This window comes from Protopterus annectens, chromosome 6.part1 (assembly GCF_019279795.1).
Source record: "Protopterus annectens isolate FY-2018-M chromosome 6.part1, PAN1.0, whole genome shotgun sequence".
In the NCBI taxonomy this organism is placed as follows: Eukaryota; Metazoa; Chordata; order Ceratodontiformes; family Protopteridae; genus Protopterus; species Protopterus annectens.
In genome coordinates this window covers 578,237,612-578,262,988 of record NC_056738.1, presented here as the reverse complement: position 1 = coordinate 578,262,988, position 25,377 = coordinate 578,237,612, and the positions used below count along the sequence as shown (strand labels likewise).

At 40.3% G+C, this 25,377-nt stretch overlaps 1 protein-coding gene across 3 annotated transcripts in view; it reads right to left on the bottom strand.

Moving 5' to 3' along the window:
• The window catches only part of ADAM23 (ADAM metallopeptidase domain 23), a 1,167,569-nt gene that overhangs the window by 698,296 nt on the left and 443,896 nt on the right, over nt 1-25,377 (bottom strand). The window lies entirely within an intron of this gene.

Here is a 25,377-nt window from a genome sequence, read left to right as displayed (position 1 = left end):
GCCACAATCAACAAAACAAGCTGGAGGGACAGGTTCATAACTCAGAGACTACCCATGATATGGAATAGTCTTCCCATACATGTCAAACAGAGCACCTCACTGGCCTTCTTCAACAGAAACCTTGAGTGGATGGGAAATAGAAAATTCACCCCGGGGATCACTCCAGTGGCTCTACTCGACAGAGGCACTGGGAATTAAGGTCGGGTGGCATGATGCCAGGGTAATCCTATGGGCTAGGCTTGTAAAGGCTCCAGGGCCATTATCCTAGTACACACCTATGAGCCCATGTAAGCTATGTTAGTGTAGCCATATAAAAGCAGCAGACAAACCTAGAACCCCTCTCAAGAAGAAGAGAAGACAAGACAAGAAATGGGGAAAATAAACAGCAACATTAAGGATAGAAATTTATTTACAGGATAAAAAGCTTGAGATGAAACAATTACTGAACTCACACACACACACACACACACACACACGTACAAATATATATATATATATATATATATATATATATATATATATATATATATATACACACACACACACACACACACAAAACAAATGATCTGGAGAACATATCTCACAGTTAGAATATATGAATAAATGCAGCATAAGTCAATCATCCAAATTTGCCTGACAGACATGTTTTACTTGTATCCAGTGCTATCCAGGCAAAGCTAAGTACATTTGATTGTAAGTCACACTTGCTTATTTTGAGTGATCACTACTTTTTCTGCTTTTGCTTGTGCATTTCAGTGCATTTTGTAAAAAAAAATGCTCTTCCTCTGACTGTTATTGCTGCAAGACTGACCTGAAATTGCCTTCAGTGAGGGATTTTCAGATAGCTGATTAATTGGTTTGTGGTAGAATTGCACTTGTGGATCTCTTCTACTGTGATTTTACATCAGGAGGACTGAGTTTATTCATCTTGTGGCAGATGGTGTTTACTTAGTCTATCAAAGTCAGGAAAAGCACAAAAGGACTCAGTGTAGTTGTTTTATTGGCCAGAAGGCTCATTAGTAAGTTTTATGTTTTTTCTGTACTGACATAAATTTGGCACATTTGTGGCAATACCTATAAATTTAGTAGAATTCAGCACTGTGTTAACATTAAAGCTAGCAGAAGTACTGTTTAGCATAATCTGCCCCAATAAAGCACCCTTAATAGCCTTCAACCACTTAATCCTTAAAGAAACAGACACAGTATGTGAGAGGTCTACTTACACAATATCACTGGAGGCTAAATTGATTACAAGTGCAAATAAGTTTGTCAAAACAACAAACACAATGCACACATAGACTAATGTATGCTGACCCACTTAAAAGTAATCTTTCTAAACAACAAAGATTGCCTAGACCACCAGCTGTCAAAGCTATGGCACAGCAAGCCCAAAGGACCTCATAAAAAACGTCTAACACCACACATACAGTCACACTCAATGGATGCCCAAATACTATGTCCCTGAGGCAACCAAACACACTTCCCAGGACTCTTGTCATAGCAGACTCCATTGAAAGACATACTGATACCCCTCTAACCAGGCTGAATAAGAAATTGGTAACTGTTACTTGCTTATCTGGAGCCAGGCTCCACCAAATCATGCACGCATTCAAGCCATTACTCTGCAGGTACAGTATGATTCCATTATAGTCTATGTAGGTGTTCATCACCTGAGACATACCTCCCTGGACTTTATAGAGAGAGAGACATTATGGAGCTCTCAGACTGTGTGTCACAGGTTGTTATGAGTCTAGCACTGAGCAGCATATTACAATCACTGAGGATGATGCCACAATATGAGCAAAAGATGATTGATTTTAACAAGTGTCTGCCTTTCTGGTGTCATTCTAAGGTGAACAAATATTTCTCAGCATGGGAGGACATGCTTAACACCACATTGCTTTGCCAAGGATGGTCTGCACTTGCACCCTCTAAGCTTTTGAATACTGGCTAAAATTTTATGCACCCCCATAGTGCCTTTTTTAGGCAATGCCAAAATAATAAACCTAGTGAAACAGCAAAATCAACTCAACTGAACTTCAAATTGTTAACTGCTCAATGTCAAGACCCTAAATAACAAATTACAATCCCACCAAGCCCTCCTCACACTCGAGAATACAGACATCTGCGCAGTTATTGAGACATGGGTTAAAGTGGAAGAGAGTACTGCAGCAGTGCAATGTTTCAGTGCCTTCCACACTTTTAGACCAGTAGCTGCACAGAAGGGCTAAAGCTGGCAGTGACTTGATATACATTGTAACAAGCATACCTTAAGGTTGGACAGACAGCATGATTTGCTGGAATTCTATGTGCAAATCACCATAGACAAAATCCTGTACCATATCATACCCAGCTATAGGTCAGCCTCCATGTCCCAAGAAGCTCATAATGCATACTTAGGACCCACTGAGACACTTACCATCCAATCTAATAGCCGACTCATTGGATACCTTAATCAGCCTCCTTTAAACTGGGAATCCTAAATAGCCTCAAATATACAACCACAGGGATTCCTGGACCTTGTAAATATAATCATTCTTGATCAAACAGTGAATATGCTTACTAGAGGTGCCAACTCCCTTACTAGCCTCAGTAAGAAACTGAGATGCCTCATAAAATCCTCCAAAGCTAGTTACGAAAATAAAATTGCCAAAGATTCCAAAGACAACCACAAAGCATTCTATAACTATGTCAAGAATCTAAATGGCAATGCTCAGATCTGCTCTGAGCTAAAACAGAATGGCATTAAATATACTGATCCAAAGGATATTGCCAATATCCTGGCAGATCGATTCAGTGCCAACTTCACCCCCCCTCTCACCCCCTAAATGGCCCATCTCAATACTGGAAGATTGCCAAATTCCAGTAATAATGGCCACACAGGTACAAAACACACTCTCTAAAGCCAAGAATACAGCATCCATGGGACCAGATGACATCCAGGCTGTGTACTACATGAACTACAATATGAACTGGCACCTCACCTAAGTGTCATGTTTAATCATAGCCTCACCTCAGGTTTCATGCCCACTGAGTGGCGCAGAGCTACAGTTATCCCAATCCACAAGGGGGGATCCACCTTGGATCCCGGAAACTACCGTCCCATCAGTCTGACAAGCCTTATCTGCAAGGCCATGGAGCGTATTATCATGGAACGTATAAACAAAGACATTGGCAACCTTCAAACACTGGACCCCACCCAGTTTGGGTTTGTGAAGGGCCGATCTTGTCTCCTGAACCTGATTGACTTCTTTGAATCAGTCTCCAGAGCCATGGACAAGGGTAAGGTGGTCCACACAGCCTATCTAGACCATGCCAAGGCCTTTGACACCATCCCCCACTCTGGAATCAAAGATAAACTTACTAAGTTGGGCATTAATCCCTATGTCACCCAATGGGTTGCTAAATGGCTTACTGATAGAACCCACACTGTAAAAGTAGCCGACTCCAAATCCAGCTCCAGACAAGTGACAAGTGGAGTACCTCAGGGTTCAGTCCTGGGGCGCTCTTGTTTGGCATCTACTTCTCTGAAGTACAGGTCAACACTAAGGGACTCTGGCTAACAAAGTTTGCAGATGACTGCAAACTGGGAGCCATTATTGAATCCCCGAATGATGTGGATACTCTACAAAAGGGCCTTACAGAAACAGATGCTTGGTGCCAGAGCCATGGGCTCAAGCTCAATGCCAAAAAATGTACTGTTATCCCCTTTGGGAAAAAACATGTATCCATGAATTACCATATAGGTGGCAGTACACTAAACACAGAAAGTGTGATAAGAGACTTAGGGACACAGGTGGACAGTGGTCTCACCTTCGATAACCACATCGCCACAACAGTCAGGAAATCCTTCTATGTGGCACACCTCATCACGAAGGGCTTTTCATCCAGAAAAAAGGAGGTCATTGTCCCACTGTACTCATCCCTCATTAGACCCATTATAGAATACAACGCCTCATTTGGTATGTACCTCTCAAGACATCTGCAACAAATGGAAAGGCCTCAGAAATACCTCACTAAAAGAATCACAGGCGTAAAGCAGATGCCCTACGCTGACCGCCTTAAAAAACTCCAGCTATACTCTGTCGCATATCGTCTACTCAGAGGCGATCTCTGCTTAACATACAAGGCCATGTCAAACCCAGAGCTGTTGGACATACTACACTTAAAGAAATCCCAATCCCTCAGAGCTACACGCTCCAGGGATCTAAACCTTGTCATCACAATAAACAAAACATCCTGGAGGGATAGGTTCCTGACTCAGAGACTCCCCAGACTCTGGAATAGATTGCCCATACATGTCAAGCAGAGTGCCTCTTTGGACCTCTTCAAGAGGAACCTTGATGATTGGATGGGAGAAAGGAAATTCACCCCAGGGATCACGTCAGTTGCCCTGCTAGACAGGGGTCCAGGAAAGTAAATAATGTGGGAAGAAATAGCCAGGGAATTGTTATGGCTAGGCTTGTATAGGCCCTAGGGCTGATAGCCTAGTACCAACCTATGAACCTATGAACCTATGAACATACTGGACTTTGTACACACAAATATTGGACCCTTCCCATTGTTTTGTCCTCCCTGGTAAGGTCCAACCATAAAGCAGTCCCTTTCAACATCAACTCCATAACCCCAGTAAAAATAGTAACAGTTAGGAACAATATATTCCTTTTATTAAGTGATGTTTTTCAAAATATTATGTCACTACAAACCCTGGCAGCACAACAGCCTACACTGAATTGCTCTCAGAAACCCTGTTAAGCCATGTCAATGGCTGCAGGGAGGCTACTGTACCTACCAGATGTATGCCTAGAACTAGCCCCAGAAGCAAACCTCCCTGGTGGCATCTCAAATTAAACAGGAAATACAACAAATGGGAAAACAATTATGGCAAATATCAGGATGGGTAATTCCCATAAAGATAAAAACTCTCTCATCAAACTAAACAGACAGTTAAGAGGGCTAATTAGGTCAAACCAAGCCAACTTTGAGGTTAATATATGTTCCCAGGTGAAAGATAACCATAAGGCCTTCTTCAGCTATGTGAGAAACCTCAAAGGCAGCACATAGCAATGTGCTAAACTGGTGGTTAATGGTGCTACATTCACCGAGCCTGGCAATATAGCAAACCTGTTCTCATACAAATTTAGTTCCAGCTCTACACCCTTCCCCCCAACCATCCCCCCAAAAATACCCTCAAACATAACTCTTCCAATTATAACTAGGAGCATGTACTGGCTGCTCTCTCTAAAGCTAAGAACACAGCCTCAGTGGGCCCCAATAACATTCCAGGATGCCTCCTAAACAGTCTAAAATATGACATATCAGGACTCCTGGAGCCATTATTTAACTATAGTCTTAAAACAGGCTTTGTGCCACAAGAATGGAGGACTGTGATGGTCATTCCCCCTGCATAACGGAGGATCTTCAACAGGTCCAGGAAACTACAAGCCCATTAGTCTGACTTGTCTTATTTGCAAAGCCATGGAAAGAATTATCATAGAAATTATCAACAAGGAAACAGGAGATCTCCAGACAGTCGATCCATCCCATTTTGGCTTTCTGTAAGGAAGATCATGCTTACTAAACCTGGTAGACATCTTTGAAAAGGTCACTTAATCAATGGATGAGAGGAAAGCAGTGCATACTGCCTACCTAGATCTGATACAATACCCCACTCAGGCATTGTCAATAAATTTATGGAACTAGGCATATAACCCTTTATAACATGCTGGATACCTAGCTGGCTCACAGATAGGCCCAGGGAGGTTAGAATCAGTGAGGCCACTTCCACAAGAGGCAGGTCACCAGTTGAGTCCCTCAGGGCTCTATGCTGGGCCCACTTCTCTTTGGCGTCTGTTTCTCAGAGGTCAAAGCCAATGTCAAAGGCCTCTGGCAGACAAAGTTCACAGATGATTGCAAACTGGGAGCAGTCATTGAGTCTTCCAAGGTGATAAAACCCTCCAGGAATGGCTAGCACAACAAATGCTGAGCTATACATATACATATGCAATGAGAGAAGATAGCTTTATTTTATTTGATCTCATAAACACTTGTTGTCAATGCCATGACTTAAAATGCAATGCCTAGAAATGCATTATAACTCCTTTGGGAAAGTCAGCCACATCAGGTAACTGTCATCAATAAAACACCCCTAAAAGTTGATTCACTAGTCAGGGATCTGGGAAATCATGTAGATAGTAACACAGCCTCTGACCAACATGCATCCAAGGTAGTAAGAAAATCCTTCTATGTTGCTCAACTTGTAAGTAACGGCATGGCATCTAGGTCCAGGGAGGTCACTGTACCTCTATACTAGGCCATCAACAGACCCATCCCATAGTATAATGTCCCCTTCAGTATGTACCTGACCAGACACATGCAGCAAATGGAATATCCACAAAGGTTCCTTACAAAAGGAATACAGGGAGTAAACACAATGCCTTACGCTGATCACCTCAAAGCCCTGTGCCTTTACTCTGTACTATACAGACTTATGTGAGGTAATCTTTGCCTGGCGTACAAGGCATCCCTGGACCCTGTTTTGATGAATCTTTTGCACATCTGAAAAACTAACAGCATCAGAACTATTTGATCAAAAGACCTAAATTTTGCTAGCGACATAAAGAGACGACATATTGGAGAGACAGATGTGTTTCTCAGAGAACTCACATTCACTGGAACAGGCTCCTGATGCATGCGAAGCAGATTTCCTTCCTAACCCTATTTACGCACAGCTTGGACCAACAGATGTGTAACCCTAAGAAGATTAAATCTAACTGAGCTAGAAGGCCACCTGGGAGATTAAACATTCTACCCCTCGTACTGTAAATCATTGAGTTTTACTCATCAACAAGCAGTCAGACCTGGAAACTACAAAGTAAAAACTTATAGCATCTAAACTTGTAGCTTCTTGGTCTGATTGCTCATTTGTAATGCATGTTTATTTGTTATTGGGGTGTGCTGCTGTATGGCCATGCATATTTTGTTGATCAAGTTATTTGTTCATGATCATAGTCACTTGCGTGAGTACAGGCAACCAGGCTGTTGTTGTTTCTATATAATTTTACCAGCTGACAGAAGATAGTGTCTTTCCCTTTATTTGTTCTACCAAACCTACTATGGTGGGTGTTGGTCATTTGCAGCAGCAAAAACAGACATGCATTATTGTGGATATTATTTTTTTCAGCTTCCTGTGCTAAAAGCACTGCAGCTAGGCTTTTGTGGGTGCAGACTGTGAATGAAATGGCACACTAAAATCTATTTTTCTCACTAAAGTTTCAACTCAACCTAAGCTGAGATTTTGAAAGCAGGACGTTAAAAAGGAGATGCATGCCTTTAGGAGTCACTATATTGCTGAGATTTCTAGCCTCACAGGTAGTGCTGTAGAAAGCTGATAAGATTCATCATAAAGTTTGGAAGAAGCCTTTACGTATTAGAATAGTGGAATGCAGTTACAGGCCATCCACAACCCAAGGATTGATGGGTAAGTTGTAGAAAAGAAAGACAGGACATACAGGTAATAGCTTGTCATCCATGATTAATTTTCCTCTAGGCAAACAAAATATTCACACAAACCTAAGATCTTCAGTTCAACAAAGCAAAACATTCAAAGGACATCAGAAAGGAAAACATCATCTTGGAAAGAAGGATGAGCTACAGGAAGTCACACTGTGGAGATAAAAAGAAGCCACAGAACTGCAGACAGATCCTCAGCTCTTCTCAGGATTCTACTGAGAAAAGGAACTGCACCATGATAATCCCTGAGCAGCAGCAAGAGCAGAAACAGCCAATCACAATCTGCAATCTTCTGGGATGGCTCCAAAGACCTGGAAAAGCTCCTGCTGGCATTTTTAGGGGCTGGGCGGCCTTGAATGTTCTCAGCAAGACTCAAATATGGGCAGCAAAGGGTTGTAAGATACTGTAAGAATGTGTAGCAGTTCTTGCCCTAGAATGAACATATCTTATAAATAATATTGTAAATATTGCTGTATAGAAAATGCTAGGCTTCCTTTTAGAAAGACAAACATCTCTCTCCACTAGGTAGAGAGTTCCCTTTAAATAATGCTGGTAATAAGCAATAATTGCCTTGTTAGTATAATATACAAATGACAGTACTATAACTCAGTAGGACAGAAATGTTATCCTCTCAGTGTAGGGGGAGTTTGTACCTGGAACAGTGGTTCTGAGAAGTATCTTCTGAAGAGAAGAGACAACATGAAGAAGCCTCAGCTAGCCTGGAGGTATTGTGCTAAGGATTCAGTCAGGAAGAGGCAGTCTCTATTTTGGGAGCAGACCTGAGTTAGTATGAAACTGCAGACTTTTTCTCCTATTCTAAAAGAGTTTGCAACACTGAACCAGTACACTGCCTTCTGCTTTAATAAAAACTAATTTTATTGGCAAAGTGCCTCTGCTGCCTTATTTTGATACCACAACACAGATGGATCAAAGGTCATCACAAAGGATGATGAAGCTATTAGAAAGTGGAAGAAGTAGACAAGAAAGGACATGTGAACAGCTGTTGGCAGTTTGCTTTTAAGCTAATTTTTCCCAGTTGGAAGTTTCATTCTATTCCCAGGCTTCTTCTGTTATATACTGATTAATGAGGTACAATAAGGAGGACAGGCTCTTCTGTTCTACATAACTAATACAGTACAGATTGCTCATCATACACCACAGGCACATACCCTTCTTACTGCTTCTTTGCATAGGCATATGCTACTACAGTCCTGTGTTGGGCAGGAAAATCATTTCAAGCTTCTGCATGGTTGCTTCTTTGCATAGGCATATGCTACTACAGTTCTGTGTTGTTGGGCAGGAAAATCATTTCAAGCTTCTGCATGGTTGCTTCTTTGCATAGGCATATGCTACTACAGTCCTGTGTTGGGCAGGAAAATCATTTCAAGCTTCTGCATGGTTGCTTCTTTGCATAGGCATATGCTACTACAGTCCTGTCTTGGGCAGGAAAATCATTTCAAGCTTCTGCATGGTTGCTTCTTTGCATAGGCATATGCTACTACAGTCCTGTGTCGGGCAGGAAAATCATTTCAAGCTTCTTCATGGTTGCTTCTTTGCATAGGCATATGCTACTACAGTCCTGTGTTGGGCAGGAAAATCATTTCAAGCTTCTTCATGGTTGCTTCTTTGCATAGGCCTATGCTACTACAGTTCTGTGTTGTTGGGCAGGAAAATCATTTCAAGCTTCTGCATGGTTGCTTCTTTGCATAGGCATATGCTACTACAGTCCTGTGTTGGGCAGGAAAATCATTTCAAGCTTCTGCATGGTTGCTTCTTTGCATAGGCCTATGCTACTACAGTTCTGTGTTGTTGGGCAGGAAAATCATTTCAAGCTTCTGCATGGTTGCTTCTTTGCATAGGCCTATGCTACTACAGTCCTGTGTTGGGCAGGAAAATCATTTCAAGCTTCTGCATGGTTTCTTCTTTGCATAGGCCTATGCTACTACAGTCCTGTGTTGGACAGGAAAATCATTTCAAGCTTCTACATTATTGCTTACCCATATATGTGAATCTGTTGTTTTGCACTGTTATCTGTACCTCAGTCACACCTGTATGCAATATGTAATTGCTTGCATATACCTTTTCTCCTTTTTTGTGCTAGATATTCAGAACTAGCAGAATGTAAACAGAAATGTTGCCAGTTGCCACAGGAAGCAGCAGAGATTAAAACACAGTGAGGTTAAGCTACATCCTATGTTCTCTCCTGCATTATATAGGTTCATAGGTTCATACTAGGCTATCTGCCCTAGGGCATTTATAAGCCTAGCCAGAGTGTGTTTGGCTTTCGCCACCCATTTTAAATTAATTTTGCTATGCCCTTTTTCAAGGTTAGTATACTGTGCCTCTGTCTAACAGTGACACAGAAGTGATAGCCGGGGTAAACCTACGATCTCCCATCCACTCATCAAGATTCCTCTTGAAGAGAGTCAATGAGGGACTCTGCCTAACCTGGACTGGGATTTTATTCCAGAGTGAAGGGAGCCTCTGGGTTATGAATCTGTCCCTCCAGCATGTCCTATTTATTTCAGTGCTGAGGTTCAAGTCTCTCGAGTGCGTAGCTCAATGGGATTTGGATTTTCTGAGGTGCAGCATGTCCATTAATTCTGGGTTGGACATGGCTTTATACGTCAGGCACAGATCGCCTCTGAGCAGGCGGTATGCCACTGAGTAGAGCTGGAGTTTCTTTAACCGGGCAGCATATGGCATCTGTTTGAGCCCTATGATCCTCTTGGTGAGGTACTTTTGGGGTCTTTCCAGTTGCTGCAGGTGTCTGGTAAGGTACATCCCAAAAGGGGCATTGTACTCAATTATGGGCCTGATGAAGGATGAGTAAAGAGGCACGATGACCTCCCCTGATCTAGATGTGAATCCTTTCATGATTAGGTGGGCTATATAAAATGTTTTTCTAACCACTTTGGCCACGAGGTTGTCAAATGAGAGATTGCTATCAACTTGGGTCCCCAGGTCCCTAATTACTTCTTCTGTACTTAATGGATTACCACCTATGTGGTAATTTGTGGGCACTTTGTTTTTGCCAAAGGGGATGACTATACACTTTCTGGCGTTTAGCTTGAGGCCATGGCTCTGGCACCAGTTGTCTGTTTCTATGAGGCCCTTTTGGAGGATGCTTGTGTCGGCTGGAGAGTCGATTATGGCACCCAGTTTGCAGTCATCTGCGAACTTAGTCAGCCACAGTCCTTCCGTGTTGGCCTGTACCTCCGAGAAATATATACCGAACAAGAGAGGTCCCAGGACTGAGCCTTGTGGGACGCCACTTGTAACTGGTTTGGAGTTTGACATGGCTCCAGCAATTCTAACATGTGGGTTCTGTCCTTGAGCCAGTTTGCAACCCATCTAGTGACATAGGGGTTTATATTTAAGCTGGTGAGCTTATCTATAATGCCCGAGTGGGATATTGTATTGAAGGTTTTTGCGAGGTCCAGGTAGGCTGTGTGGACCACTTTTCCCTCGTCAATGGCCTTGGTGACTGTTTCAAAGAAATCAACCAGGTTTATGAGGCAGGATCTGCCCTTAACAAAGCCGAACTGGGTAGGATCCAGTGTCTGTAGGTCCCCAATATCTTTATTTATGAGGTCCATGATGATCCTTTCCATAGCTTTGCAGACCAAGCTAGTCAGGCTTATGGGGCGATAGTTTCCAGGCTCCGTTGAGGCACCACCTTTGTGGAGAGGGACCACTGTTGCTGTACACCACTCTTTGGGTACATATCCTGTAGTAAGGCTGAGATTGAACAGTAGTTTTATGTTTGGGTTTAGCTCTTCTTGGAGTTCATGTAGGACGCAGCCCGGGACAGCGTCTGGTCCCATTGATGCTGTGTTTTTTGCTTTGGAGAGGGCAGCTCTTACCTGAGCATCTGAGATGTCAGGGGGCAGCACTCTGCTGGGATAAATATTTGCCCTTTTGGTGGGGAGGGGAGAAGTTTGCACTGAACCTGTCAGCTAGGATGTTGGCAATGTCTGTGGGTTCGGTGTATTTTTTGTCATTTTGGACTAATTCTGAGCATATTTGGGAATTCCCACCCAGGTTCCTAACATAACTAAAGAAAGCCTTGTGATTATCCTTAGTGTCCTGTGCAATTTTTCTCTCGAAGCTGGCCTTAGACGATTTTATGAGTGCCCGTAGTTTTTTGCTAATACTGATCAGAGATGCCTTCCCTTTTTGGGATTTTGCTCTATCATGTCTGCTGTAAATATGTGGGTCCTTATCACTAAAACCATGCTTCCCATTTTGTCTCTTTTCTGCAGGTCATTGTGTCTAACAAGATTACAGGCACATCAATCACTGCCCTCTGTTGCCCTAACTGAGACTGTGGCTGAGGATTGTGAGTCTTATGTGGGGAAGGTTATCCCATACCTAGCAGGTAGCCCGCCCCAGTCACCAGCCTTGGCTTAGCCAGGGATGAAGCATATAGTGGAGGCAAGAGGTAACAGAGTGATGATCTACAGGTCACCACACCATTAACCCATTGTATAGCAGGCAGCAAACTCATTAGACTTATTCTAGCTTATGCTATCAGGTACGCTGTGATCAAACAGGATTTGCATCAAATTCATAATACACATACATATAATATGGGAGAAGACAGCTTTGTTTTATTTTATTTCTTAATAAAAATAATGATAATTCAGTCTGTGATAAAAACTGATTGAAAATAGTGCCCAGTTCGGAGATGCAAGCAGGAGGAATAATATAGCTTGTGACAAAAATGTGTTCTCAGCAATGAAAGTAAACTGGTCAAAGCATTTTAGGGGAGCTAAGGCTGAGTTATATGGGAACTTACTCTGGTATTTTAGCACACCTAATAAATAAAGTAAATTACTGGCACCAGAGGAAAATATAACAAATTTCAGGTTGCACCCATCCTATTAAACAGAAAAAAGGTCCACCAAAGATTAGTTAGATATAAGGGAGATATACTCTTCTGCAAGAAGCAAAGATGAGGATAAAAGAGGGAAGCAAACTCTTCACTAAGGATTACCAGAGGAGAGAATTTGAAAACAAAGCAAAAGCAAGCTAACACACTGCAGTTCACTTTATGAAGGGTCTACAAGTGCTGTATGAAGAGGACAGGAAAAACAGGTAAGTGAGATTTAATGGATTACAAGGCTGTGGAATCAAAGATGAAGATACTGAATATCTCCCTGTTTAATATGGATGGTGGTAGCTTTCTGAAAGTTTTTTGGGATGTGGAATCAAATGGATTTAAGGGATGGGCAAGAAACTGTAGTGGTGGACTTTAATGTTGTAAAATATCCTAACAAAAAGGAATGTAAGACAAACAGTCACAATAATATTTATTTATTTTATTTTTATGTATTTATCCTTTCTTGACCAGATTAGTCCTACTAGGTTAGTAGTCTCTTTTCAGCAGGAACCCAGGGTAGTATTCATACTACTAGGAGAAATTTGGCCAGAACATCGGGGAACTTCACCTACTCGTATCGTACGGGGATGCTATTGTTGGTGATGCTTCCTATTTCTGGTCTGAGCATTAAGGCAGCTATTTTTTAACTGTCAGTGTTTACATGGTGTGCAGCTTAGCGCAAATAGGGGAAATGGAGAAACACAATGAATATCATTTTTAGCTGTGCTTGCCTCATTTGTGCATTGCTTAGCAATGCACAAACCTGGACTAGTGGCCGACACAGGAAGCAGACAGAACACCTGCAGACAGGAAGCAGACAGTCAACATTCCAAAACAGATATGTTCTATTAATTCTGTAGGACACCACGCAAAAATGCTAAGCAGCATTGTGCGACAGTTAACACATAGAAGTTAAGAATGAATAGGGAATTATGCAACTGTTATTTAACTATTCCTGTGACAGCAGGTATAACAGTAGGGCTGCAATAGAGATGGTCCTGAGTTCTAATACAGGAAGTGCAACATACTGTTACTGTTGTGACAGTTCAGTTTATAATAATGAACCGGAAAATATCCAAGTGCTATTTCAATATTCCTGTGGCAACAGGTGTAAGTGTAGGGCTGAAATATACATGGTCCTGGGTTCTAATAAAGGAAATTCCATTTTTAATGCTGTTCCATCTCACATTATATTAAATAACACTTTACACATAATAATAAATAGTGGAGCTCGTATGAATTATATGTCTGAGGGATAAGACATCATTACTGTGTTTTGAAGGTTCAGATGTATGACTGAGAGTATACTGTCTACTATGTTTCAGCAGGTATAATTCTGGTATCTGGACTTGACTGGCCTTCACACTTAAATAAGACACATGCACAAATCAATGTATATACAACAACCTTGTCAGGTCACACACACATATGGTTAACACCTCAATCTGTCATCTGTATTTTTAAATGACTCATGACTATGTCTGACTATGTCTGAGAAGCACTTTTTCTGTGGCAAAGATGGAAAACCACTACTGTGGAAGAAAATGATATGTCCCTTATGCATAGGTTTGAATTCCACACTGGAAAAATCAATTTTAGCAGTGTATAAAGCCAAACAAAAATGTGTTGGTCATGAAATTTATGCCCCAGTGCATGTCAGCAAAGATAAACCACCTAATACGTACAGCAGCAGACACCCCTCAAACTAATGTCAAGTGCCAGATTAACATTCCAATTTCATAAATTGCTTTCCTCTCGTACTAATACAGTTGGCATCATTTCTTGGGTTTGTGCACTACCAGTAAACACGATAACAGAATTTTATGTGAAATCATTAGTTGCTATTGCACTGCTTTGGGATTAGACATGTCTGGTGTTAAAGGGGAAGGTGCCCAATTTAGGGTGCAGAGGTGGAGTGTTCAGGAGTCCTGAATATTTACTGGATTCCTGGTAAAGCGTCACAGCCAAAGACTTCCACAGGGGGGCTCTTCTGGCTCCCACTGCAGGTCTGAGGCTTGGAATAGTCTGGCCAAGGCCATATCCAGTGCAACTGGCATCCCAAGCACTTGAGAACAGTGTAGGCACCACTTCAATGACCTAAAAAGGTGTGAGAGGAATACACTTAACCAGTGGTTGGATGTGTTTCAAACTAACAGCATCCCACAGTTGTGTAAGTATGCTAATAAAGAGAACTTATAATACACAGAAAGTTAAATATAGGCAAGACTGGTAAGCATAATGCTCTTCTGTTCTTTTCTTTTCATAGCTAATTCTGAAATAGTTGCAAACAGGCAAGCCCATGCTGATCATCTGGAGAGACTGGGGGAAGCAAGTGGTATGTATGCAACACAAGAAGAGTATTACTGTAGCTTTAAAAGTTAAAGAAAATGTTATTTCTATACAGTAGTAGCAAAGTAAGCATGCACATCCTGTCAAAGCAAGTTTGCATGCATAAGTCTGTAGTGCAAACCAGCTTTAGGAGTGAGGTGTAAGACTGTAGTCAGAGGTTGTGGATTCAAATGCCATGAATAACAACTATACAATACTGCAATTCTTTAATAATATTACATAAATTAAATTCTACACAAGTGGCATAAATGCCCTGCTGTGAACTGTAATCTGTATAATTGGACCAAGCCTATGTGCATATCTCCACATTGCAAGGTTTACTTTGAACAATCCATACTTATACTTTGTAGTTGTTAGGAAGTATGTTTAAATGTAAAACTTCAGATAATGTAGTTGTATTATTGTGATAATGCCTTGTATGTCACATATGATGGTACTAATCTTATCTCCCTTTTTTCTCTGACACCAACCCTTGTCTCTTTTTTATTTTTTATGTGTCATCAAAATGTCTTCATGTCATCCAGCTCTAACAAATCACTAAATGCTTAACAGCACAGTGAGGTAGGCCAATCCCAGTGACTCAACCTGTTCCTGCTGCACTGGCTCTGGCATGAATGGCCAGCACATATGGAACCCAACCTGGCAGCACTGCTTCTGCTGCCCCTGCACTACCTGCACTATCTGCACCCTCAGGTAGCACTACCCTGGCAGCTGGTACTGTGGTGCCCTCCGAGAGTACTGGCAGAGGTGGGGATTTCATCACCCACCAGGAGATGCCAAGGTTGATGCATAGGGTCATTCACACTACCATTTGTGTACGCCTACACCAGATGGAGAGGCTACTCTCCCTCATGGTCCCATAGAAACAGAAGACAAGCACTCCAACAGCCAGCAGACTAAGGGGACCATAATGACAGTCCTGTGGGTGAGGACTAGATTCTCAAAGTCTCCATGTTTGACGGGCATGGGCTTGCATTGTCCACTCCCTCACACCAATAATAGTATCCCCAACCTTTTGTGTCCCTCACCATGTGTCTTGTTTTGTTTGCATGTTTGTTTGCATATCCCTCCTCACCTATCCAACTTACCTGTACCAGAAATATCAAAGTTCATTACCCAGCATTCCTCTCTTACTGAAGTAAAAATGGGCACCTGTCCCACAAAAAAAAAATTCTTCCCATACAAAGCTCCCCATTTCACACACATGTCTTCTTGACACACTTGATTTGGCCCAATTGGCTATACAACATGATTTAGTTGTTGTCACCTCTCTTTGTGGAGGTGACAGTCCAAATTCAGCTAATATTCTGTACATGTTTTCATTTTACTGTGTTGAAGAAATGGATAGCTATGGTTCTTTCTTACCTCCCATCTGCACATTCCTATATTGTTTTTCCTTTGTTCTTCCCCCTGCTTGCCTCCATTTTACCACTTTCCTATCTACCTCACTTTAACACCTATAATCTGGTCAAAACATAGAATCACACGCAACATACACAAGTACAAAAAAAAAAAAAAAACAATGGAGCCTTTCACTTTTTGGCCTGTATGTTTTGCAAAGTTTGGCACTGTACATCAATGTCAAATGACAGTGAACGACTTTTCTTTGGATTGATTACCTCCATGCAACACTACATAAACATGCTGCACAACATCAACACACAGTAACACATGGTGAATGTGGTGTTAAGTATAATATCAATACATTACAATGTAAAAATATTACATACACCTGGATTCAAACTCTATATCACCTGGACTCAAAAAGAAGTCTGTCAATGCATTTACATCTGCTGCCACAGAGTGAACTAAGCAGCAGGTGTGTTTCATATTCTCAGTACTGAGAACTCTCAGAATTTTACTGTGGTTCTTGGTTGTGCACTGCTTAATTACATGAAAACAGGGAAAATGGTAGAAATGTGTCTCTTGCATGCACAAACACTTTGCAACCATTGAGCAAACCTACTGCTCAGCTGTGCGCTATGCAAAGTGAGCATTAGCATGCATTACTTCTGTTTACTGTTCATTTAGAGTTCATGCCATGAAACTATATGTGGAAATACAAACAAAATGAAGGCACTATCTAAGAAAAGGACACATATTTACAACACAGCCAACTGTTACCTCCCCTCATGCACTTCAACCTTCGTCTCTCAGCACTTGTTCACAAATTTAGCAACTATACTACAAATATAAATAGCAATTGTTGTCTTATATACCATGCACATCTTTAGAATGATAATACACATTCAGATTTTCCAATACTTGTATAATATGGACACCTGTTTGCATATAGTTTGTAAAGCTGTCTCTTAAAGCTTACCTGCACAATGGAAACCCAAACACCAAATACTGCACATTGCAGACTCATCAATCTGGTAAAATGTAGAATATTAATATCTTGACAGTTGTACATGTCTCACTATCCATTTCATGCAGGCCTCTCAACATCTTCTCTCCAATATCCACTTCTGATGTCATCCACTATAAGTTGTCCTGCAGCACTTGCATAAAGTACTGAGCTCTGTAGTTTGTGTACTTAAGTAGGGGTTCTGCTCTCACTGCAGTCACCTGGGAGTTATGTGTGTCTATGTAGTCAGAGGAGCATAAGTGTGTATCTTACAGTTACCACTCCAATTCCATGGTTTGCCAGCATTTTGACACTTGCATATGCCTACACATCCATTTCATGTAAGCTTCCCAACATCTTCTCTGCAACATCCACTGCTAGTGTCATCCACTATTAGCTGTCCTGCAACCTTGTAAAAGTCAAACTTTTGCCACAGTGCTTGCATAAAATACAAAGTTCTGTAGTCTGTGTACTTAAATACGTAGGGATTCTGTTCTCACTGCAGTCAGCTGGGGGGTGTGTGTGTGTGTGTGTGTGTGTGTGTGTGTGTGTGTGTGTGTGTGTGTGTGTGTGTGTGTGTGTGTATGTGTGTGTTTACACTTGCTTGACATTCAAGATAACATTCTGCACCAGCATGTGTGACACTGTTATTACCATTCTCCACTCATCAGACTCTGCTGATGTCATCAGCTATAGCTGATTTGCGGATGTGCAATATTCCCATCACGGCAGTGTCAGAGAGTGGCCTGGAGGCCAAGCACTTGTCACTTCATCCCATACAATACAGTGACAGGGCTTTCATTCTATCCACATGCATCATGACATGGTTTGTATTTTCTTGATGAGAAACCCCTGTGATCTCTCCAGCTGCTGCAGAGGTCTGGAAAGGTACATGCAAAAGGGAGCCTTATACTCTATTCATGTTCTGATGAGGTTATTGTATAGTGCTGTTACATCATCCTCAGATATGGCTACAATACCTGACTTATGAGGTGCATGACGTAGACTTTGCTAACTATGTGTGTTCCCAGGTCTTGCACCACCGAGTTTCAGCACTGGGGGAATGTTGTCAATGCTATAATTAGTGGGAAATTCCACTTTACAGAAGGTCAAAATAAAGACACATTTTTGCATTTATTTGTACACAATGTAGCTTTGGCACCAATCATTTGTCTGTGTAAGCCCCTCCTGCAGTATGTTATCATCATTGGTGGACTCAATGATTGCACCCAAAATGCAAGAATCGGCAAACTTGGTAAGTCAAAACCCATATACTTTAGCCCTCACTGTCAAGAAATAGATTCCAAACAGTAAAGGGCCCAGCAAGATCCTTGGCGTATGCCAATGGTGACAGCTCTACTGGTAGAGGATGATTCACCAACTTTCACAGTATGTATTCTGCCAGTGAGTGAATTGGTTAACCATCTAGTGATATAAGGGTTATTTCCCATCTGGGAGAGTTTCTCAATGATAATTGAGTAGGGAATTGTGTCCAAACCCTAGGCCAGATCAAGATAGGCAGTATGCACTGTCTTACCTTCATCTAGGCCTATCACACAGAATCAAAAGGCTGTGATAAACATCATAGATCACCTATAATGTGACTCAGAACACATACACCTACCTGACACAGTTGGATACACACTTCAACATATCCTCAAGATGGACTATGTTCCCGTAGAAGGGTGTACATCAAGATGCATCCATATGAGTTGGGGGACAGAATCTGATGCATGCATGTGCAGACACAGCCTGACTCCCCTCATCTGTGAGGTGGACCAACATGTCACCACAGACCTTAAATAAATGGACACTAGGAATATCCCGGCTGTGTGCAACAGACACGCGTGAGCTGTTAATGCTACATCTATGTCTGTTACATCTGTTAGATGTCTTCAAAGAGGTCATCGAGGACAGGCATAGTGACAACACTATCATCCTATGGAACTTGACTAGGCCAAGGCACTTGACACAAATCCATACTGGAGTATTCACTCAACACTGTCAGATGTGGCCATAAGCACTTATATCACCAAGTGGGTAGACCACTGTATCACATACAAGGCATCTAAATATGTTGAAATGTGTAAAGTGAAATATATTGTGGGTCCGGTGATCAGGTCTGTGCATCAGGGCTGTCTGCTACGCCCTTTCCTGTCCATTATTTAAGTCACAGATGTTAAGAATGATATACACATCCTGTGTCCAAACAGCTGTCTGAAGGACTACAGATTGTGAACAATCATTGACTCATTCTGTGATATTAGTATAATACAGACAATATCAACACACACCAAAGATTGCTTCCACAGCCATGACAAAACATAAGATGAAACAAAAACATGGGAGGATTTGTTACGTTGTGAAAACAAATGTACAACCCAAGGATAATGCAGACATTGCACCCTAAAGCACACCAATTGGTATGTGACCTGTTTTCTGAGACAGATGGTATGTGGAATGTACACCAGCATGTGATAACAATGCTGAGTACTCCCTTGAATGTAACACAACTACTGAGTATGTGAAGGACATCACATCAGAGGCCATAATACCTTCATAGTTCCCGGCCTTCATCACACCAATAACTGAGTACAATGCATCCTTCTTCATGTACCTCCTGACACATCTTCCAGTAATGTGTAACTGGCGCGTACCACCTTTGTCACAGTGAACTGTCACACATCTTATTGGCCATACCTAGGTATACTTTTTGTTGCATAAACAATACTGTCTGATGGTGTGGAATCCCCATCAAGGTGTTATACCAGATGCATGTATGATACCTGTTTCAGTATGTGCACAGATGTTTGACAACATTGATGGCATGGATTATATTTGTGACAGTGTAGATCGTCAACTAGCCTGTATTAATCATAATGTCACATACAGGTGTAGCAGTGTCCCTCCTAACACCTCCAGCAAATGTTATAATGTCAGAATGGTGTGACAGATTACCCTCACAGATTACTGAAATGTCAGCTGTACAAGTGTGTTTGTTCAGAACCATCTATGATCACTCAGAAACACATATGTTATGTCAGAGACATGGAATTACTGGTGGTTGTCTATGATTGTGTGTCCTTTTACTGTTGTCCATGAGTCTGTAATGGTGTCACACTTGTTGGAGACCTCTACTGACATTACAGTCATATTCAGGCAAATCAGTTTGCAGTTTCACAGTATTCACCCAACCCTAATTGTATATAACATCCCTGACAGATGTTCTCTCTACTTTCCGTGTCAGGATGCTTATATAACAGCAACATCTTCTCCATTGTTGTCACCTTGTCTGACAGTCACATATTATACATTTTAATTGTACAGTCCGTACTGCACTATGTCAGTATGTGATTAGTGTTTCTGCTACAACTGTCTTCCATTTACATGCCTTCATCTGCTGTACATTATGATGTTTCACCTGTCCTCTTTCCCTGTGTTCATTCCTACAATTCATCTGTGTGTCCCTATTCAATACACACACTTCCCCTAACTGTTTACTTTAAATGGCAGTCCATGTTCTCTTAATGATCATTTACACAACTTTTGTACAAAATGCCTGGAATGGGATTCCACAATACTCTGCACTGTATACACTATGTTTGGGCCATATACGTTGCTATATGATAAACCCTGGTAATCACTGTGGCAAACCTGCTAACCTAGTTTGCTCTAGGTTAAACAAGTTTGTTATCTGAGTTGCTTTACATGGTTTCCTGACCGGCATAAAACCGCACTTGGTTAAGTACAAACATGGTGCATGGCATGAATATGTATGTAATCACCACTGTTGCTCACAGCACAAACACATAAACTCCATGTAGGCTTCACGTGACGCCTACACTTTTTTTGAATCCTACTGATTGTCTATTGTATTTTCTTTGATATGGGGATCAAGGTTACATACAGTTAGAGTCGGGATTTTATACAGTAAGGAAGAGGAAGGGGGATTATGGTTAATTAATCTATTTGTCCATGCAGCTTCTTTGAATCTTTATAGAGCTCTGCTGTGATTATAAAGAAAATAGGAATATCATAAATCTTACATTGAAAGTTAAATATACATTTTTTGGGGACAACATAGATTTAGGGAAAAGATGGAAAAATTATGTGAATGAAGAGATAAAAAACTGCGAAAACAATTGTTTATAGAAAGTGGATATAAATAATGTGAGGGAAAAAAGAAAAGAACGGTATTCGACTATAATGAATGAATATTATTTTTCCAGTTGAAGCATTTAGATAACGAAAAAAGAAATGTTATTAAAATAAGATGTGCATGGTGTAAGAAAATACAGGACTGTAAAGATTTTTTTTTTTTGTGGAGACTAACAATAGGTAAACTGCCTGTTAGAGCTAATATGGCCTATTAAAGAATACAAGAAAAAATGTGTAACCACTGTGGGAAAATAGAAACAACGGATCATGCATTTTAGAAGTATTATGGAGTGAAGAAGTTATGGGAAAAATATGTGGAAATAAAATGTTGAAAGTTTTCAAAAATGCTGATTATTTAAATATGAATATGTTAGAATATGGGTATTACAGTAATAGAAAAAAGAGGTTAAGGAAATTGATAAGCTATTGTATATTTTATGGACAGTGTGGAATGAAAGACTAAATGAAGTGAAGTTTAATGCAAATTGGATATTGTCTGAGATTTTGAAGAAGACATGGTTTGGCTGTTGAAAATGGGTGAGGGGATGATTAAAGTATACGGGACTGTATTGCATCGTACATGTAAAGGGTAAATAAGTGTAAATAATGTACATAAGCTGTGATAATCAATAAGAACCTCTACTATTTGGAGCTGCTAGATGAGGGCTCCTACAGCAACAAGGAAGAGACCTAAGGGAGATGGCAGCATGGAGGAGAGAAAAGCTTTGAGGAGTCTGGAGGTGGAAAGAGAGAGAATGTGTAGAAAATATTGCTCGCTATGGATCTTCAGAATGTAAACAAAGATTTTTGTGTGGTGGATGTTACAAATGAGCAGGGTTTAGCTGTCTCCATGAAGAAGGAAGTAAGATAGTCTGTTGAAGTGGGGCAGATAACAGAGCTGGTGTCAGGAGGGCTTGCAGATGATGTTCTGTTAAAAATAATGGAGTAGGATGATCCAGGTAACAGTTCTGCTGTTTCCCGGGATGAGATGTCAGATTACCATCCTCAGCACTTCCAAACAGTTATGATGAAAAGGAATCAGGTGACGTGTCAGCAGAAAGTGCAGCAGTTAAATCTTGTGCGGTAGTGACAGAAAGTAAAACAGAAAAGTAGCAACAAAGTGAGATGGCATCTGTTTTTGTGGCAGCAGATAATGCATTAACTAAAACATATGTAACAATGACATCAGGCAAAAAAGAACGGCAGCAACAAACTGCAAGTAAAGCTGATAAAAAAAAAAAGAGAAGACCGACTAAGAATAAGAACAAAAAAATGACACTGTAATAGACCGATATTATATATTTAGGACAATCTGGTAACTGGTCTGGGTTTAAAACTGAAGAAAGTTGGTCTTTTATACATATTGGAACAGAAACGTTTTGTGATTTAACATTTGAAATGGATGGACAGATGATGAAATTTATCTGTGGAACAATTATTTGTTTTCTGGTAGTAACCTAAATGTTAATAAAATGTTACTTTGCAGTTTAGAACTTATGAACTGGAAGAAGACAATGCAGGGTCTTTGTGAAACTGTTGATAATATTGTGAAAGTTAGAGATGAGAAGAACTTATAGAATGGAGGGCGGAAGTTAGAAGATGTTTGAAGTGTGATTGGGGTTACTAAATCCGGTTGTTTATTCTGCTTCTTTAAACCTATACAGATTATTAACGTGTGTAAAGGAAAAGAATGAGAAATTAATAGTGAATGTTTAAATAAGTAAAAAAGTTCTGGCAGATGAGAATTAGAAAATGATAACATAATATGTATAGTGAGGAAATGAAATTATCAAGAAAAAATACTAACATGGAAAATAAAAACTGATGATACAAAGATAGAAAAATGTGGTATAATAATGTGATGAAGCAATATTATTAAGTAAATCCATGAGAAAGTCTACCAGAAGAAGTGATTAAAGTCATTAAAGTAAATAAAAAGTGATGTACCACAACAGTAGAGTGTCAGAATTTCCTATCTAGTAATAAGTTACCACTAAAGAAGAATATGACATATAAAAAGAAAGTTAAAAAAATGTTTTTATTTTGTGGGGAGGAAGAGATACAGAATGTTTTTTTAAGTAAGAGTGGGGAAACTTTGGAAAAAGTTGAAAAAAAAGGTTCTTGAGAATATTAATGGAATGAGCAATACAGCTATGAATATGATTATGTATGGATATTATATAAGAACAAGAAGAAAGAATACGTGAGAAGGGTAGATGATTTATTTTATGTAATATGGGACACTTGGAATGAAAGACTGAGTGAAACTGTTTTTAATGGGAAATGAATTTTAGCAGATATACTGAGTAAAATTAGATTATTGTTGTAGAAGGAATGGGAGTCGGTTATGGAAGAATAACAATAAGGGTGTTATAAGAAAAATGGGTACTTACGTATTATCGCAACCACATTTTCCCGGATGCGAAATTCATATCCTGAAATCAAAACGAATGTAGGAAACACTGTAAGGTGTTATTCAAATTGGTTATTGCTGAAGAATAGATTTGGATTACCTTCAGGAAGAGAAAAATTTGAAAAACTCCTCTTCCTATTTTGCACGCTTGAATCGTCATGGCTGCTCTGTTACTGATGAACGGATTATTTTCATTCTGTGGAAGGAATCCTTCTGAGAACGGACACACAGATACAGGAATGATGGTTTTGGTAAATTATTTATTTTTCACAGTTTGTAAACATACTTCAAAATAAACATTTCAGGGATAAAGTTGCAGTATGTAATGCGGACAGGCAGTTGTCCGAAATTGCAGTCAGGAGTGCTCCAAACAGTGTTTTTGCCGGTCAAGCTGGGTTTCTTACGACATGCTGCCAGTCTACTGCATACATAAAAAGCGACACAAAATTTCTCCTTTTTTATTGATATCCCTGCATAAAGGAGCCTTCACTGTGTAAGAAAACACATTGCATGACATTTTTAAAACATTTAATGGCCAGATTTCATTATCGCGAAGCAACCAGTATTACTGCGAAAATGTGGTTGCGATAATAAGTAAGTACCGAAAAATGATACACAGTAAAACAATAGAAATGTATACATATGTGCCTGAACATAATATGTGTTTGTTTGTGTCTTTCGGCTTTTCCCGGTTAGGGGGTCGCCACAGCGGATATACATTTTGTAAATAGTTGAATATTTTTTTATGCTGTGTTCAATAAAGAACCCCTACTATTTCTGATAGGTGCTGCGGGATCTTATACTGTACATCCATTAGTAGTACCACCAAATTAAGCAGATGGGACCTTAGTTTAGGGATCATTTGCAACTATTTGTTGCACTTAACTGCAGTCATTCTTCTGTTATAACAGAATGGCTTGCTGCTCTGCAAATCCAACTTATTGGACATTCAGTTTCCTTTTACTGTTATTTCCTGTTTAAAAACTTTGGCTGTCCACTGACTTACAAAAGCAGTACTTTCTGTACTTGCATCATCACAATTGTCACTTTGATGATGCAAAGCTGGATCTTTCATGCACTTCATAGACTAGTAGGTTGGGTGTCTTTTCTGTTTTTTTATAAGTGAGTAAATACCACTTTAGTGTTGCACATAGACTGAGTTTAGTATGTCAGTTTATTAATGGAACCTGTTTTGCATCAACGTGAATTTTCAGGACAAAATGAATTATAAACTATGAAACTCTACTATCAAACATTTGTGTTTGACTGTAATCCTTAGTGATTTACTAAAAAATCATAAGTTTTACGAGAGATGCACAGGGTAAAAATGAAGCAATTTTAGAGGCATTATGTAAAAATCATGGACAGATGAAAGGTAATATTCAACGACATTAGGCAAAATCACACAATTAAGAGTTTTGAAGTATGTGCTGCAAACGATGTGCTTGTGTGACAGTGAAACAAAAGCAGCCTTAACATTTGTTTCCATATATGGAAAACAGAATACATGGGGATTTGTAGCTGAGATTAACCAACAACATGTAACTAACTTTAAAACTGAAAATTAGACAATTACAAGTAAAACTGCCTCAATCTTAAATTCTCTCTCCAGACACCTTTCTCCCTTTCACTAAGTAACAGAAACTGCTGACCTCAACATGATGTCAGCATATCAACAAGGAAGCAGAACTTCCTGCAGAGTAATCAACG